General features: G+C 41.8%; 1 long non-coding RNA gene across 1 annotated transcript in view; it reads left to right on the forward strand.

Moving 5' to 3' along the window:
• The first annotated feature begins 12341 nt into the window (after nt 1-12341).
• LOC132377509 (uncharacterized) overlaps nt 12342-16301 on the forward strand; it is a 35638-nt gene continuing 31678 nt past the window's right edge. The window contains exon 1 of the long non-coding RNA XR_009506662.1: nt 12342-12435. This is a non-coding gene — a long non-coding RNA (uncharacterized LOC132377509). The remainder of the gene's footprint in view (nt 12436-16301) is intronic.

Genomic DNA, 16301 nt, shown 5'->3' on the forward strand with positions numbered 1-16301 from the left:
GCCACGAACTTACCAATCACTCCTGATGAGTTATTAATTTCAAACTTTCTGCATAATCACTCAAGGAGCTGTATAACTCATCTCCTTCTACCTGAGGCCATAAACTTATCGATCACCCCTGCTGTGGCCACTTTCTGGAGGTCCAGGATCTGTATGCTCCACGATCGCTGGACTAAGTTTGCAAATGTAGGAGGGGATTACGTTGAAAAATAAACGTGCTAGGTTTTCTAAAATTGATTCCTTCTACCTTAGGCCATGAACTTATCAATCACCCCTTGTACTTAAGGTTGATAGATTACAGTAATCTAAATGTAGCCAGCTGACACAATGAAACACGTCTACTTCTCTCCAGACTTTGTCTATAAAATAAACGATCCACAAATTCTTGACTATCCCTTGGTCAAACCTTATGTGATATAATAAGGAATGATCAGGTCACCCTCTCAGATTGCCGTATCTTCATGGCTGATAGGTCTATCAATTTAATATTAACTCCACTTATCACAAACTGTTGTAATTGCGGTTTATTCTGTGATTTAATGCCTTGTTTAGCATTTCCCAGCTTCCCCCAGGCCTGAGCAAGTAGTGCCAAGCTTCTTCCTTCTCAAGTATTTGGTGTCTATGGCAGCTGCGTGATGTGATTTTTAACCTGTTGTGGTCAGCCTTCTGAACTGTGTTCCAATTTGAATAGTTGCAATGACTCCACCTTTCATAGACGGGTAACAAATGAACGGTTACTGTGGATTTGCACCTTAAATCTGGGGTTACTTTTCAGAGAGGAAAATAAAGCTTTACAGCATCTGCTCAATGTAATTCCAATTCTACACTGACACAAAGCATCCACATTTCAACAAGTAAGAGGTGGCATGCTAGCTTAGCAATTATTGTAATGCCTCATGGTGCCAGTGATGCGGGTTCAATTCCGCTGGTATCTGTAAGGAGTTTGAACATCCTACCCCAGCTGTGTGCGTTTGCTCCATGTGCTCTGATCTCCTCCCTCATTCTAAAGACATAGGGGTTAGTAGGTTAATTGGTCACATGGGTATAATTGCATAGCAGGAGCTCATTGGGGCAGAAGGGCCTGTTACTGTGATCCATCGCTGAATAAAATTTTAAAGATGAAGTCTTATCTAAGGACTTTTAACTTGACTCAATAATTTTTGATTATAGGCATTTATTAACATACTAGGACAAAACACAGGAATAGAGCCTCAACTTTGAGATGGTACCATGAATATTATATCTCTATAAACACCCAAAGAAGTAGAGAGAGTCAGAGAAGAAAATACAGATTTAAACCTTCAGACAATCATGCGTCTCTCTCTGTCATTCTGTTTTCACAGTGCTTTTATCATTAGAGATTGGTTCTCTCAGAATTCACAGAAAACTTTAGTTAGTTTCTGGAAGTGAGGGTCAGAAACTGTCTTTACTATACCTGCAACACCAGAGATCTGTTATTAAGTCAAGATCACATGACAGTAACTCATCTGCCACGATGATCTTCACTTACAGACCACCACAAGACTGTGTCCCCTGCTTTACTCCCTATATATTGAAAACTGTGTGTTTAGAGTCTGCTCTGATTCCATCTGCAAATTTTCAGCTGATGCTTCCATAACGTGTTGAATCTCAAATAGCAATAACTTGGAGTACAGAAAGGAGACAGAAAGCATAGTGGCGGGGTGTCATGACAATGACCTTTCCCTCAGATTTAGCAAAACAAAAGAGCTGGTTGTTGACTATTGTTGACAATACACGGCCAAATGTGAGCAAATGGGCAACTTGATTGTCATGGATGAGTTGGCCAAGAGGCCTGCTCCCATGTTGTGTTGCTCTATGATTCGGTGACTCTCTATTGAGTCAGTGCGTGCAGATACACAGTCTACTTTTAAGCATTGTGGTTTCTTGGGACATCAGTCAACAGCTTCCTTGAAAGTGAAATGAAAACATTGGGAAGAAGTGTAAAGTGAGTCAAAGATGTGAATTAGGTGAAGATGGGAGTGAACCTGATGGACCACAGATACATTTCCTACTGGCAGAAATCTATTGAGTCGTCTTGTACATCAATACACATTGAAGGAAAAAAGAGCGACAATGGAACTTGACACTACTGATGTGAGCATAGGGATTTTCCTGTGATGTTTAAGATATCTCCAGCTGCCCTTTGTACCTATACCAGCAGATAAATAATTGTGAAAGGGGTATGCATTCAGTATGAGAAAAGGCAAGAAGTGAAGGCAAAGCAATTCACCCACTTCTAATTTTTCTAGGAAAAAGATCCCGTACGATAGGCCAGAAATAGTTGTTAAAGGTAAAACAAATATCGCCAAGCAATGATACTTAATTTTCTGCATCGATTTTCATAGACCACACACCTATGAAGAGAATTCTGGTGAATTTGAGGGGCAGATTTGAAGTGTACAAATGGGTCTTAACACTGTCTCAATATTATTATGTCCTGGAGCATAAAACTGAACCATGCACAGAACACAGGATCACCGTGTCTCCTACCACTTGATCTGCTTATTATGACATTCCTAAAGAGGATGCAGAAATAGATCCTCTTCCAGTCACAACAGCTTGTGACTATATTCAGATGTGATCTTACCCTCTTGGAGGCATGCATATGCTACCAGCATGGATGGAAGAGAGCAATACAGAAACACTTACAAGTTAAACACACGGAAAGTCAGTGGAACAGACAGGAGATTCTGAAGATGTGAACGGGATACCCTAATGGTATGTTGCCAGGGTCAGGGATGTCTCAGATCATGTCCACAACATCTTGGAGAGGGAGGGAGAGCAGCCAGATGTCTTGGTACGTGTTGGTACCAATGACATAGGAAGTAAAAGCAAAGTGGTCCTGAAAAGAGAATTTAGAGAGCGAGGTAGAAAGCTGAGAAGCAGGACCTCCCAGATAGTAATTTCTGGATTTCATGCGCCAGTGAGGGTAGAAACAGGATGATCTGGCAAATTAATGCATGGCTGAGAAGCTGGTGCAGGGGGCAGGGCTTCAGGTCCTTGTATCACTGGAATCTCATCTAGTGGAGGTATGACCTGTACAAAAGGGATGGGTTGTACCTGAACCCAAGGGGAACAAATATTCTCATGGGCGGGTTTATTAGTGCTGTTGGGAAGGGTTTAAATTAATTTGGCAGGTATGGGGGAAACAGAATAATGGGCCTCAGGATAGGACAGATAGTGAAAAAACAAAGCTAGCATGTAGTCAGACTGTCAGGAAGGGCAGGCAGCTGATAGGACATATTTCATGGAACCAAATCTCTTGGTGTTCACCTGACGGAGAATCTCACCTGGTCCCTCAACACCAGCTCCATAGCAAAGAAAGCCCAGCAGCGTCTCTACTTTTTGCGAAGGCTGAGGAAAGTCCATCTCCCACCCCTCATCCTCATCACATTCTACAGGGGTTGTATTGAGAGCATCCTGAGCAGCTGCATCACTGCCTGGTTCGGAAATTGCACCGTCTCGGATTGCAAGACCCAGCAGCGGATAGTGAGGTCAGCTGAGAAGATCAGCGGGGTCTCTCTTCCTGCCATCAGGGACATTTACACTACACACTGCATCTGCAAAGGAAACAGAATTATGAAGGACCCATGCACCCCTCATACAATCTCTTCTCCCTCCTGCCGTCTGGGAAAAGGCTCCGAAGCATTCGGGCTCTTACGACCAGACTATATAACAGTTTCTTCCCCCAAGCTATCAGACTCCTCAATACCTGAAGCCTGGACTGACATCTTGCCCTACTGTTCTGTTTATTATTTATTGTAATGCTGGTACTGTTTTTGTGCACTTTATGCAGTCCAGTGTAGGTCTGTAGTCTAGTATAGCTTTCTCTGTGTTTTTTTATTACGTAGTTCAGTCTAGTTTCTTGTACTGTGTCATGTAAACCATGGTCCTGAAAAACGTCATCTCATTTTTACTATGCACTGTACCAGCAGTTATGGTCAAAGTGACAATAAAAGTTGACCTGACTTGACTTGATATTTGCAGCTAGCAGAGTGAATATTTGTGTATTAGGGATGCAGAATCATAAAGGGTAGCAAATACAGTACTCAAAGTGTTATATCTCAATGCACAGAGTATAGGAAATGTGGATGATCTCATTGCAGAACATTGTCAGGTATGATGTTGTGGACATCACTGAATCGTGGCTGAAGGATGGGTTGTAGTTGGAAGCTAGATGTCCAAGGTTACATGTTGTATCAGAGGAATGGAAAGGTAGGCAGAGGGGGCAGCATGACTCTGCTCGTAAAGAATGGCAACTAATCTGTAGAAAGATGTGACATAGGATCAGAAGATCTTGAATCCTTGTGGGTTGAGTTAAGAAACTGCAAGGGTAAAAGGGCCCTGATGGCAGTTATATACAAGACTCCCAACAGTAGATGGGGTGGAGGCCACAGAGTAGAAGAGGAATTTGAAAAGACGTGTCAAAAGGACATTGTTATGATAGTCATGGGAGATTGGGAAAATCAGGTTGGAAATAGATCTCAAGAGAGTGAGTTTATTAGATGCCTATGAGATAGCTTTTTAGAGAAGTTTGTCATTGAGCCTACTAGGGGATCAGCTATACTAGATTGGGTGTTATGGAACAACTGGAGATGATTAGGGAACTTAAGGTAAAAGAATCTTTAGGAGGCAGTGATCACAATCTGATTGAGTTCAACTTGAAATTTGACAGGGAGAAAGTAAAGTCTGATGCAGCAGTGTTTCAGTGGAGTAAAGGAAATTACAGTGGTATGAGAGAGGAGTTGGCCAAAGTAAATTGGAAGGAGCTGCTGGCAGGGGTGTCAGCAGAGCAGCAATGGCGTGAGTTTCTGGAAGAAATACTTAAATGGCAAATTAGTACAACTGTGGCTGACAAGGAAAGTCAAAGCTAATGTAAAAGCAAAAGGGAGGGCAAACTGTAAAGCTAAAATTAGTGGGAAAACAGAGGACTGGCCAGCTTTTAAAACCCCACAGATAGCAACTAAAAAAATCATTAGTAGGGAAAAGATGAAATATGAAAGCAAGCTGGCAAACACTATAAACGTGGACAATAAAAACTTTTTCAGATATGTAAAAATAAAAGAGAAGAGTGTGGATATAGGACTGCTAGAAAACAAGTCTGGAGAAATATTAACGAGGCTAATGAGATGGCAGATGAACTAAATGAGTATTTTGCATCAGTCTTCACTGTGGAAGACACTAGCAGTGTGCCAGATGTTGAAATGTGTGAGGGAAGAGAAGTGAGTGCAGTTACTATTACAAGGGAGAAGGTGCTCAAAAAGCTGAAAGATCTAAGGATACATAAGTCACCCGGAACAGATGAATTGCATCCCAGGGTTCTGAAAGAGGTAGTGGTTGAGATTATTGAGGTATTTGTAATGATCTTTCAAAAGTCATTGGACTCTGGCACGGTGCTAGAGGGCTGGAAAATTGCAAATACCACTTCACTGTTTAAGAAAGGAGGAAGATAGTGAAAAGGAAATTATAGACTGGTTAGCCTGACCTCAGTGGTTGGGAAGATGTTGGAGTCAATTGTTGACGATGAGGTTATGGTGTACTTGGTGACACAGGATAAGATAGAACAAAGTCAGCATGGTTTCCTTAAGGGGAAATCTTGCCTGATGAACCTTTTGGAATTCTTTGAGGAGATTATATGTAGGAAAGATAAAGGGGTTGCAGTGCATGTTGTATATTTGGGCTTTCTGAACACCTTTGACAAGGTGTCACACATAAGGCTGCTTACCAAGTTAAGAGCTCATCGTATCATAGGAAATGTACTGGCATGGTTTGAGCATTGGCTGTAGGAGGCAGCAAGTGGGAATAAATGGATCCTTTTTTGCTTGGCTGCCATTGACTAGTGGTGTTCTGCAGGGTTCGGTGTTGGGACCGCTCCTTTTATACTGTATACCAATGATTTAGATGATGAAATAAATGGCTTTGTTGCCAAGTTTGCTGATGATATGAAGATTGGTGGAGGGGCAGGTAGTGTTGAGGACACAGGTAGGCTGCAGAAGGATGTAGACAGATAAAGAGAATGAGCACAAAAGTGGCAAATGAAATACAATATTAGAAAATGCAATGTCAAGCACATGGGTTGCAGAAGTAAATGTGCAGACTATATTCTGCACAGGGAGTAAATCCAAAAATCTAAGATGCAAAGGGACTTGAGAGTCCTTGTGCAGAACACCCTAAAGGTTAACTTGCAGGTAGAATCAGTGCTGTGGAAGGTTAAATGTAATGTGAGCATTTATTTCAAGAGGTCTAAAATACAAGAGCAGGGATGTGATACTGAGTCTTTCTAAGGCACTGGGAAGGCCACACCTTGAGTATTGTGAACAGTTTTGGGCTCTTTATTTAAGAAACGATGTGCTGGCATTGGAGAGGGTTCAGAGGAGGTTCACAAGGATGATTCTGGGAATGAAAGGATTATCACACGAGGAATGTTTGATAGCTCAGCGTCAGTACCCATCGTAATTAAGAGGATGAGAGGGATCTCATAAAAACCTTTTGAATATTGAAAGGCCTCAACACGGTAGATGTGGAAAGGATGTTTCCCATGGTGGACAGTCTAGGACAAGAAGGCACAGTCTCAGGGTAGAGGGGCACCCTTTCAAAACAGATGTGGAGAAATTTCTTTAGCCAGAGAGAGGTAAATTTGTGGAATTTATTACCTCAGGCAGCAGTGGCGGCCAGGTCGTTGGGTGTGCTTAAGGCAGAGCTTGATAGGTTTTTGATTGGACACAGTATTAAAGTTAATGGTGAAGAGGTCGAGGAGGGGGAGAAAGAATCAGCCATGATTGAATTTCAGAGCAGAATCGATGGGTCAATGACTAATCCTGCTCCTATGGTCTTTAGGTCTAAAGCTACGACTTCTAGGTAATCCAGAGTTGATGCTTCAACACAAGAAAGAAATGTCTCATTGTAGCAATTGCAAACAGAATTCCTAGGTATATTGTGTATCAAACAAATTGTCAGAAGTTTTGTTTTGAGGCTGAATAGACTCGCAGTTGGAAAGATGTTCAAAAATGACAGTAACTGACCTGTGGCGTTTTCACTGTCCAACAAAACCATCAGAGATTTAATTTATAAACCAAAAAAAGATAACTTTATAATTTTGTGACAGTGAATTGGATTTTAGTCATGTATTAGTAAATGAATGTTTTCATGCATGTTAAGGGGTATTCTCAGGGACTGGGCCACTTTAAAACTGCTGTGATCCCATTGTTATTAAAGTTCTCTAGTGGGTAAGAACACTGCAACAAACAAGTATAAATTTCCGTAGAGTTTTAACAGCAGAAGCACAGGTACGGTTCCTAATTAACATTCAAATACAGTGAGCTGAACCATTATACAATCGGATACAGGTGACAGGAAATTTCCATCAAAGTTAGCATCACAAAGGGGGAAATAGCAGCTTGGAGAGGGAATAGAAAGGTTTAAAGGGGAAAAGTTATTTGGTGCCATTTGATACCCTAATTTTGTATATTTGTTACCACAAGGAAATAAGGAAAAATAAGAGAATGAGCTGAATATTTGCCCTCAGGGATTCATCAGTTTAATTTTCTCACATGAGGATAAAATGCATAGAAATGAATGGCCATCTTTTTTCTGCATAATGCAAGAGTAAGCCTATGCATTTCAAACTTCCATAACACTTCCATCAAAGGGCACTAGGGATTAATAATATTTGGACAACATTATAGCTGGAGAGCAGAACAATATGTACAGTATTTTCTAATATTTAAACATTTGGTGTTCTGGGAAATTTGGATCCTCTTCCTGTAATATTGCTATGAACTTGCATTGACATAAACAAGGCACAGACCCCAAATCAAGTACAGGCATGACCAAATGTAGCTAGGGGCCTAAAACGTGGCAATGCCAATTTTACTCAGGACTGTCAAAATCACTGCGCTGTCTTCCATAGGTTGGCCTCACAGATGGGGAGCGGCTGCATGAAGGAATGGCTTTGACAGCCGGTGAGTCTCCACCCTCTGACTCACCAGTTCTCAAATCAGCCGTTTAAATTGAATTATTGCGGATGCTTTGACAATTTAAAATCTCTTGCGCCGGGTCAATAGTCAAAAAACGATAATTAAAAAATGAAATAATTAAAAGAAAGTTAAATATTGAGTGGCGGGGCACACACTTAAAATAATCTAAACTCAGTCAAGTAAAAGGCTTCAGTGAAGCCTCTGCTGCCAACCAAATTCTCCCACCAATTTCAATGGGACTGAGAGCTGAGCGATCAACAAAGGTCCTTCCCGTCCCATTAGACTCCATAAAGATCCGAGCAGTGGCTCCAAGCTAGCATCATGCTGTGAACAAAGCTACCCAATAAACTTGCCATGACATCTACTGGCATATTCCTCTGGATCTCAGAGGCCAATTTACCTCGTTAACCTTTAAATATTACAGTCTAATTGACCTGAAGGGAATTGTATCTAGTGATCTCTGGCAGTAAGCATCTCACATAAAAAGCCAAAATTGATTAATTACTATTTTGAGAATAACATTCTTTCCTTTAAAATCTCCTGGGCCTAGCTGGTTATTTTAAACATTGTGCTGCCTGTGATTCTATTCAATTTTAACTTCATCTTGAAAGTAAAGAAACAATTAAAAGAATTAGAAATGCCCTTTAAAATAAGGTGGCACTTCAGTGGTGTCCTCCCACTGCTTATCACTTGGAACCGATGGACTGCTGCACATCTCCAGTGAGATGCTGATTTACTCAGACTTAGAATGTGCAAGTTTGTTTTGCTACTTCCCTGGGTTATATCAGTCAGAGTACAGTACGTCGACAAAGTACTCTGTCAGTTGGGTGAAGAGCAGGGACATCAGGAGATCAAGACCAGGGTTCTCAGATAGAAGATTAATCAGAAAACTGTTATCTACACAGCCATACCTATGTGACACACTCAGCAAGGGAGAAAGAAATTAATTAATTCTCATGGTGCTTTCTAAATTATGCTTCTTCCTATATCAAAATAAATCAGTAATAGGCAGTTTAAGAGACCCATGTTCTAATATAAGCAGTAGGAATATCACTCTTTGTTTCCAAAATAAATTGGAAGTCTAGTGCTGGGGCCCCAACTTGGTGCTTTGGATTGCCAATGCTCTGACAAAACAACAGATTTAGCAGCTTTTTTGTGAATTTTGCATATGTTGTACCATGTCAGATAATTTTTCCAGTCTGACTGAATAATTTTTAGTATGAGCTTGTGAGAGCAGCCAACATTCTATCATTGGTTTGATATTAAAACATGTTCAGGCATGTTTCAGCCACTTCACACTCGAGTAGACTCACTGCTCAGGCATTTTTTGTTGTTAACCATTCACTGCTCTGTCATCTCTTTCAATATTTATAGTGACTCGAGGGGGAAGGGTGGAAACTTTTAATAGTTTCCAACACATGGGAGGCCCAGGTAATTTATTACAGTGATATATCATAAATTTTGTCCCATACGTCAATTATCTAGAAATTGTTTCTTGAAGTTAGGCAGTCTTTAAATGGGTGTGTGCATCTGTAAGTCTTGCTGGAGCAGAACTTAGACTGTCATTTTGCCTCAAATGTCAAACCCAAAGGGTTGCCTTCTGAATTCCAGCTGCAGAAATAACCTCTCACTTCTCATGAAGGCCTTGCCCCCCCCCCCCCCACCAGAACCTTTCTGTTGTCCCTTCCCCTCTTCTCGCCTCCCACTGTCAGACTGCCTCTCTCTTTGACCAGGTTTCATGCAATCTGCCCTCCTCCTGTTCATGAATTGCCGGGAGGGTGCACGTTTCAAATTTTGCCTAACAAGCTTATCAAACCTCCTAATCTGCACGGCAAGATTTCCAGTTCTGATTTCATAGTGATAACCTTGCAGCCATTGAGAAAATGAACAGTTTTTTTTAGGAGATACAGAGGGTTTTTCAAGAAAAATATTTTCTTGAAATTGAAGTTGTAGTGTATTTAATATTTGAGTTATGTTTGTAAATATATTTTTGATTAAGCATTCTGTGTTGTTTATATAATTCATTACGGGTTATATGTAGAAGTATGTGAGTAGCATATGTCATTATGCTACCACAACATATTTGCCTGTCTCGCTAAAATAAAAATGAGATGAGGCACGAGCTGCCCCCAACTCTCCTGTGTTAGATTTTTTTGTTTTGGAGTTACAAAACAGTGGTGATGAGGAAGTTTTAAACGTGCCCGAAGTGACTACCTACCTGTTGAAGCACAGCGAGACATTCAAATTTTAAAAAAGGCAGAGAACCGATGAATTAATGAGCTCATAAACAGTGACTACAGGCTGATAATAATCATTAATTATAAAAAGAACAGAAGTGGCTGACATTGGAAAGGTAGATGTATTAGATTGCACAAGATAACTGGATATTGTATACTGAATGGATTGAGCAGTATTTTTGAAGTAAATCAAATAGCCAATGAAAAGTGAGTGCCGGTTTTGTTGAGTGTATTAGGTGGAAAAGCATACAGTTTGCTTAGAAGTTTAACTGCTACGATCAAACCAGCCAAGATGAGCTTTGCTGATCTCATGTCAGTAATGCAGGAATATTTAGAACCAAAACCATTGTTGATTGCAGAATGCCTTAGGTTCCATAAGTGGAATCAAAAGGAAGGCAAATCTATTTCAGCGTACATAGCTGAATTGAAGAAATTGGCTGAGCATTTTCAGTACAGTCATAGGCTTAATGATGCACTGAGAGACTGTTTACTTTGTGAAATTTTACAAAAAAGCATCCAAAAACAGCTCCTAACGGAATCACAACTCACATTTAAAAGAGCACTTGAACTAGCTCTGTCAATGGAAACAGCAGCAGAGATGCTATCAAGTTGCTCTCGGGAATGAAAATAAATGTGAACAAAATTGCAACGTCTAAGCATGATCCAGCCTGGCTGGAAAAAACTTCTGTTCCCATTGGGGCAAGGGCTTACATCCATGAGTTCTTTTGCAGTTTTAAAGTTGAAATTTGCAGAAAATGCAATGGTGTAGGATCCAGACAAAGAACATGTTGGGCAGACAAAAACTAAAACGAATACAGAGAAAAGAGAAAAAAAAATAAAATGTCAAGTTGTAGTTTCAGAAAGAACACTAATCTGCATGCTGTTGATGAAAAATCAGATAATGATGAAAGTAACACAGGACTGTGTAGCCTTGAGATTTAATATGTAAAAACTAGCAATAGACAAGCAAAATGGCTTACTCCAGAAGTGAATGGCAAATTAATTAAAATCGAATTGGACACTGTTTCAGTCATTCCACAAAATGAGTTTGAATGACATTTCAAAGTTACTAAAGTGAAACCTGCAGATTTCCAACGAAGAACTTATACTGGAGCAAAGATAATGCCTGTGGAAATGATATTCATAACAGTGAGATCCAACAACCAACAAGCCACATCGGGGTTGTATGAGGTAAAAACAGAAGGGGCAGCTTTGTGGAAACGTGAGTGGCTGAGACAGCTACAGCTTGATTGAAGATCTATCCACCATTTGCATGCCACATCCACTGCAACAGGGTCAACTGAAAGTGAATTAAGAAAGGTACTGGATGACGCCACAACAGTGTTCAAGGCTGGCATTGGGAAACTCAAACATATCAAGGATAAAATACTATTAGTTTCCACACCTCCATTTTACAAAGTTTCGCTGGTTTCTTATATCATCTGTGATAAAGCAGCCAGTGAACTAGATTTCATGGAGCTGGAAGGAATTCATTCAAGGTTGAGTGGAGCTCAACCTTGCGCCGTGATACCTGGAGATTTTAAGAGTGGAGCAATCTTCGCAGTGTTCTTCAGGGCTGGCTGCAAACTATGGATTTTGTTGTCAGCACTGGAGAAGGAGATTGAGAGACCTGATGGAGGAATATAAGATCATGAGGAGCATTGACAGGTTGAAATCACATTGTCCTTTATCTCAGGGGGAGGGCGGGGGGAGTGCTAAAAACATAAGGTAATAGGTTTAAGATCAGAGGTGAAAATTTTAAGAAACATCAGGGTCAGCTACTTCACACAGAAGTGTTGGATATTTGGAATGAGCAGCCAGAAATAGTGGTTGACGCAGTGTCATGTGTAAGCATTCAATAAAACTTCTAACTCAAACTGGTACTTCAAGTCCTGCCAAATTACACAACTACAGCACTAAACATTGAACAATCAGATGCCTATCTAAGTGTGCACACAGGCCTTCCTTTCTGAGGTACATTTTCCCAATGGTCCTTCAGTTCTGGTCATGACCCAGTCTGAAGGGGAGCCCCGAGCGAGCAGAGACAGAACTTCATATACACACTATTCTTATACCCAGGTAATGCCCAAAGCCGGAAGCCAGTGCCGTGGCATGAAAGTCAGCCAATGGGAGAGAGCTGCCACGTCCATCAAATGGGCCAATCAGCGACAGGCATGGTGGAAGCAGCTTTCAACTGGCAGGTAAGTTAACCCTTCACAGTGCATGCCACCCTTTGAGAGATGCAACTCTGTGACAATTCCATCCTCGAACTAGTATAATTCACATGAATGCCCCACTAAACTACATATAAAATTCAAAACGACAATACCCAGTAATATATGCAAAATGGCCACTACCCAGTGTGCTAAGTAGTCCAGCAAACTCCTAGGGCCCCAAAAATCCATCAGCCTCACCCTGGACTGTAATAGCTATGGAACTGGTCTCCCACTTTCTTCACCTTATCCACTGACTGTTGGATGTGATCCGCAAGCTGAGTGATATTTCCTGACACATCAGATTCTGCAAGGCAACCATTTGAATGGCCGTCATTTTAGAATCAGGTCTATTATCATCAGCATGTATCGTGAAACTTGTTAGTTTAGCAGCAGCAGTTCAATGCAATACATGATAATATAGGAAGAAAAGTCAAATAAAAGTCAATAACCAAATAAATCAATTACAGTAAATATATATATATAATGAATTTAAAATAGTGCAAAAATAGAAATAATATAATATCGAAAAAATTGAGGTGGAGTTCATGGATTCAATATCCATTTCAGAATCATATGGCAGAAACTGTTCCTGAATCATTGAATGTGTGCCTTCAGATTTTGGTATCTCCTTCCTGATGGTTACAACGAGAAAAGTGCTGTCCCTAGGTGATGGGGCTCGTTAATAATAAACATTGCCTTTCTGAGACACAGCTCTTTGAAGATAACTTGGGTACTTGCAGGCAAAATGGAGCTGACTAATTTTACAACTTTCTGTAGCTTCTTTCAGTCATGTGCAATGGACATCCCCATATCATCCAGAGTCTGTCAACGTACTCTCCACGGTACGCCTGTAGAAGTTTATGTCTGTTTTAGTTGACAAACAAAATCTCTTCCAACTCCTAATGAAATATAGCCATTGTCTTTCCTTCTATATAGCTGCATTGATATGTTGGGACCAGGTTAGATCCTCAGAGATCTTGACACCCAGGAACTTGAAATTGTCCACTCTCTCCACTTGTGATCCCTCTGTGAGGATTGGTTCGTGTTCCCTCATCTTACCCTTCATCTTGCTCTTGTATGCCCCCTCATCTCCACCTGAAATTCTTTCAACAATGGTTGTATCATCAGCAAATTTATAGATGGCATTTGAGCTATGCCTAGCAACACAGTTATGGGTATATAGTGGGGCTAAGCACACACCCCTGAGGGGCACCAGTGTTAGTCGTCAGCAAGGAGGAGATATTATCACCAATATTAACACCCACAGGATGCCAATTCATCTCTCTCAAAAAAAATTAATCCATTTTTGTACTTTCCTTCCTTTAAAGCCTTCACAAATAAATGCAACACTTAGAACAAACAATTAACTTCCACAATGGAAAATTATCCAAAGAACAAAGGGAAAGAAAAGACAACTGGGTGGGGGCCTCTGACTCATTAACACAGCTATTTAAAGGTGAAATCCTCTTAAAAGATAACAGCTTCTGCATATTCACTTCACCAAGTAGCAAAATACTGTATTTCAATTGGTCACACACACACTCTTTGGTTATCCATCGAAATCTGATGATGACGCCCACTCCTTTAACAGTGAGATCTTTGATGACTATACAGTCCTATCCTGGACCCACAAGCTCTATTGCAGGTGGGACATGTATATGTGGTATTGGTGGTAGTGATGGCAACCATGGCTGCATTTCTCCTGGCTCTCTCCTGCTGTCTTCTGGTTGTCCTTTCCATCTCCAGAATACGAACCCCGTCCCTACACAGCTGTCGCCAAGTGATACGGTCAGCAGCAACATCCTCCAGGTTCTCAGGTCTGATCTTGCATTTCCTTAAAGCATTCTTCATCTGATCCTGATAGCGCTTCTTCGGCCCTCCAGCTGAGCGTCGACCATGATGTAGCTGGCCGTATAACACTCTGCGGGGTAACTGACATGGGGGCCTCCACACACACACACACACACACACACACACACACACACACACGTGAATTCACTTGAGTCCCACCTCATGCAACTCAAACTATTCACACTTTTATGATAGAGTCTGGGTGCAGGGAGAATGACCTCTCCTTATGGGGGTTGGCAGGAAGGCACCACCCCTGCTGCCACTGATGGTCTGCCAGTGCCCTATGTTGGGCCTCCAGCGAGGGATACAGGGTACTCTGATCTCGAGGTGAGGAATCCTGCAAGAGATCAAACGAACCCTTATCCAAGGAGAGCTTAGAAGAAGAACCTCCTCTTCCCTTGCCCAAATTCCCCTCGTAGTTCCCCCCCCCCCACCGCATAGATCTCAAACCTCTATACCCACTCATGGGGAAGGCTTCAGGAGTAAATCCTGAAGGAAAAATCCAAAGCTGGAGTCCCTAATGCAACCGATGTGAGTTCAACATTGACCTGCAACTCCTGTGATGCTGCTGGTGCCAAAGTGTATTGGTCTCTGCCATTCCTTTGGATTCATTGGCTGTGTAGAGAGGGGAAGCCTGCTGCATGGGCACATTGTAGTGCCCTGACTCGCAGACTGGCTTCCATATGACAGCTCGGATGCAACATCCATGGTCGACTCTGACCAATAAAGGCTGTCACTCAATAATTTTAGTCCAGTTATTCCTTATGAATTCCCATCACATGGCAGTTACTTATCTTTGGCTAGAGCGCTTGCACAGTTTAATAGAGCTTTCACCAGCAGCCAATCCAGACAATGGAAGATTGGAGAGGAGGGGACATCAATCAGGTCCACAGTCTGAAGATAAATGGCAGGAGCGGCTCACGTCAGCATCATTGAGCTTCGACCAGTGACCAATCAGTGTTTGGGATTGATTACTAAGAGCAGATTAAATGAAGGTGGGCCATAGTCTGAGCGGACATGGTCAGAGTGGTGGTCTTTAGGCTTTAGCTCTTCGAGATTCCCACTAAGACAGGCTTCACTCAGAGAAAGCAAAGGAGGGAAATTCTCAAGTTTTTTTCCTTCTCTATGTCTGGTCAGATAGGACAGTAGCGACGCCAGGCAGGATAGTGGAATGCTCCTCTTGCGGGATGTGGGAAGTCAGGGAGACCTCCAGTGTCCCGGATGACTGGGACAGTGAGAAGTGCATCCAGCTGCCCTTTCAAAGAAACTGCCTTAAGGAGTTGGAGCTGGAACTGGATGAACTATGGATCATTCAGGAGGCTGAAGAGGTGATAAATAGGGCATATAGAGAGGTAGTTATACCCAAGGTACAGGACATCAGGAAGGGGTAAAGGCCAAGGAGTTAGTACTTAGAGTACCCCTGTGGCTATTCCCCTCAACAACAGGTATATCACTTTGGATACAATTGGCAAAGATGACTTTACAGAGGAAAGTCACAGTGGTCGGGTCTCTGGCACTGAGTCTGCCTCTGTTACACAGAAGGGAATTGAGGGAAAAGAAGCACACTGTGGTGATAGGGGATTCATTAGTTATGGGATCGGATAGGAGACTCAGTGGGCAAGAACGAGATTCCTGGATGATATGCTGCTTCCCGGGTGCCAGGGTCCGGGATATCTCAGATTGAGTCCTCAGCATTCTCAACTGGGAGGATGAACACCAGAAGTCATGGTCCATGTAGATACCAATGACATGGGAAGGATGAGTGAAGAGATTCTGCATAGTGAGTTCATGGAATTAGGTGCATCCAGGTCTGTGATCTCAGGATTGTTATCCACGCCACGTGCTAGTGAGGCCAGAAGTAGGAAGATTATACAGTTTAATATGTGGTTAATAAGTTTGTGTATGAGGGAAGGCATAAGAATTTTGGATCATTGGTCTCTCTTCCAGGGAAGACAGGACCTGTACAGAAGGGATGGTTTGCACCTGATCTGGAGGGGAAC

This window comes from Hypanus sabinus, chromosome 18, assembly GCF_030144855.1.
Source record: "Hypanus sabinus isolate sHypSab1 chromosome 18, sHypSab1.hap1, whole genome shotgun sequence".
In the NCBI taxonomy this organism is placed as follows: domain Eukaryota; kingdom Metazoa; phylum Chordata; class Chondrichthyes; order Myliobatiformes; family Dasyatidae; genus Hypanus; species Hypanus sabinus.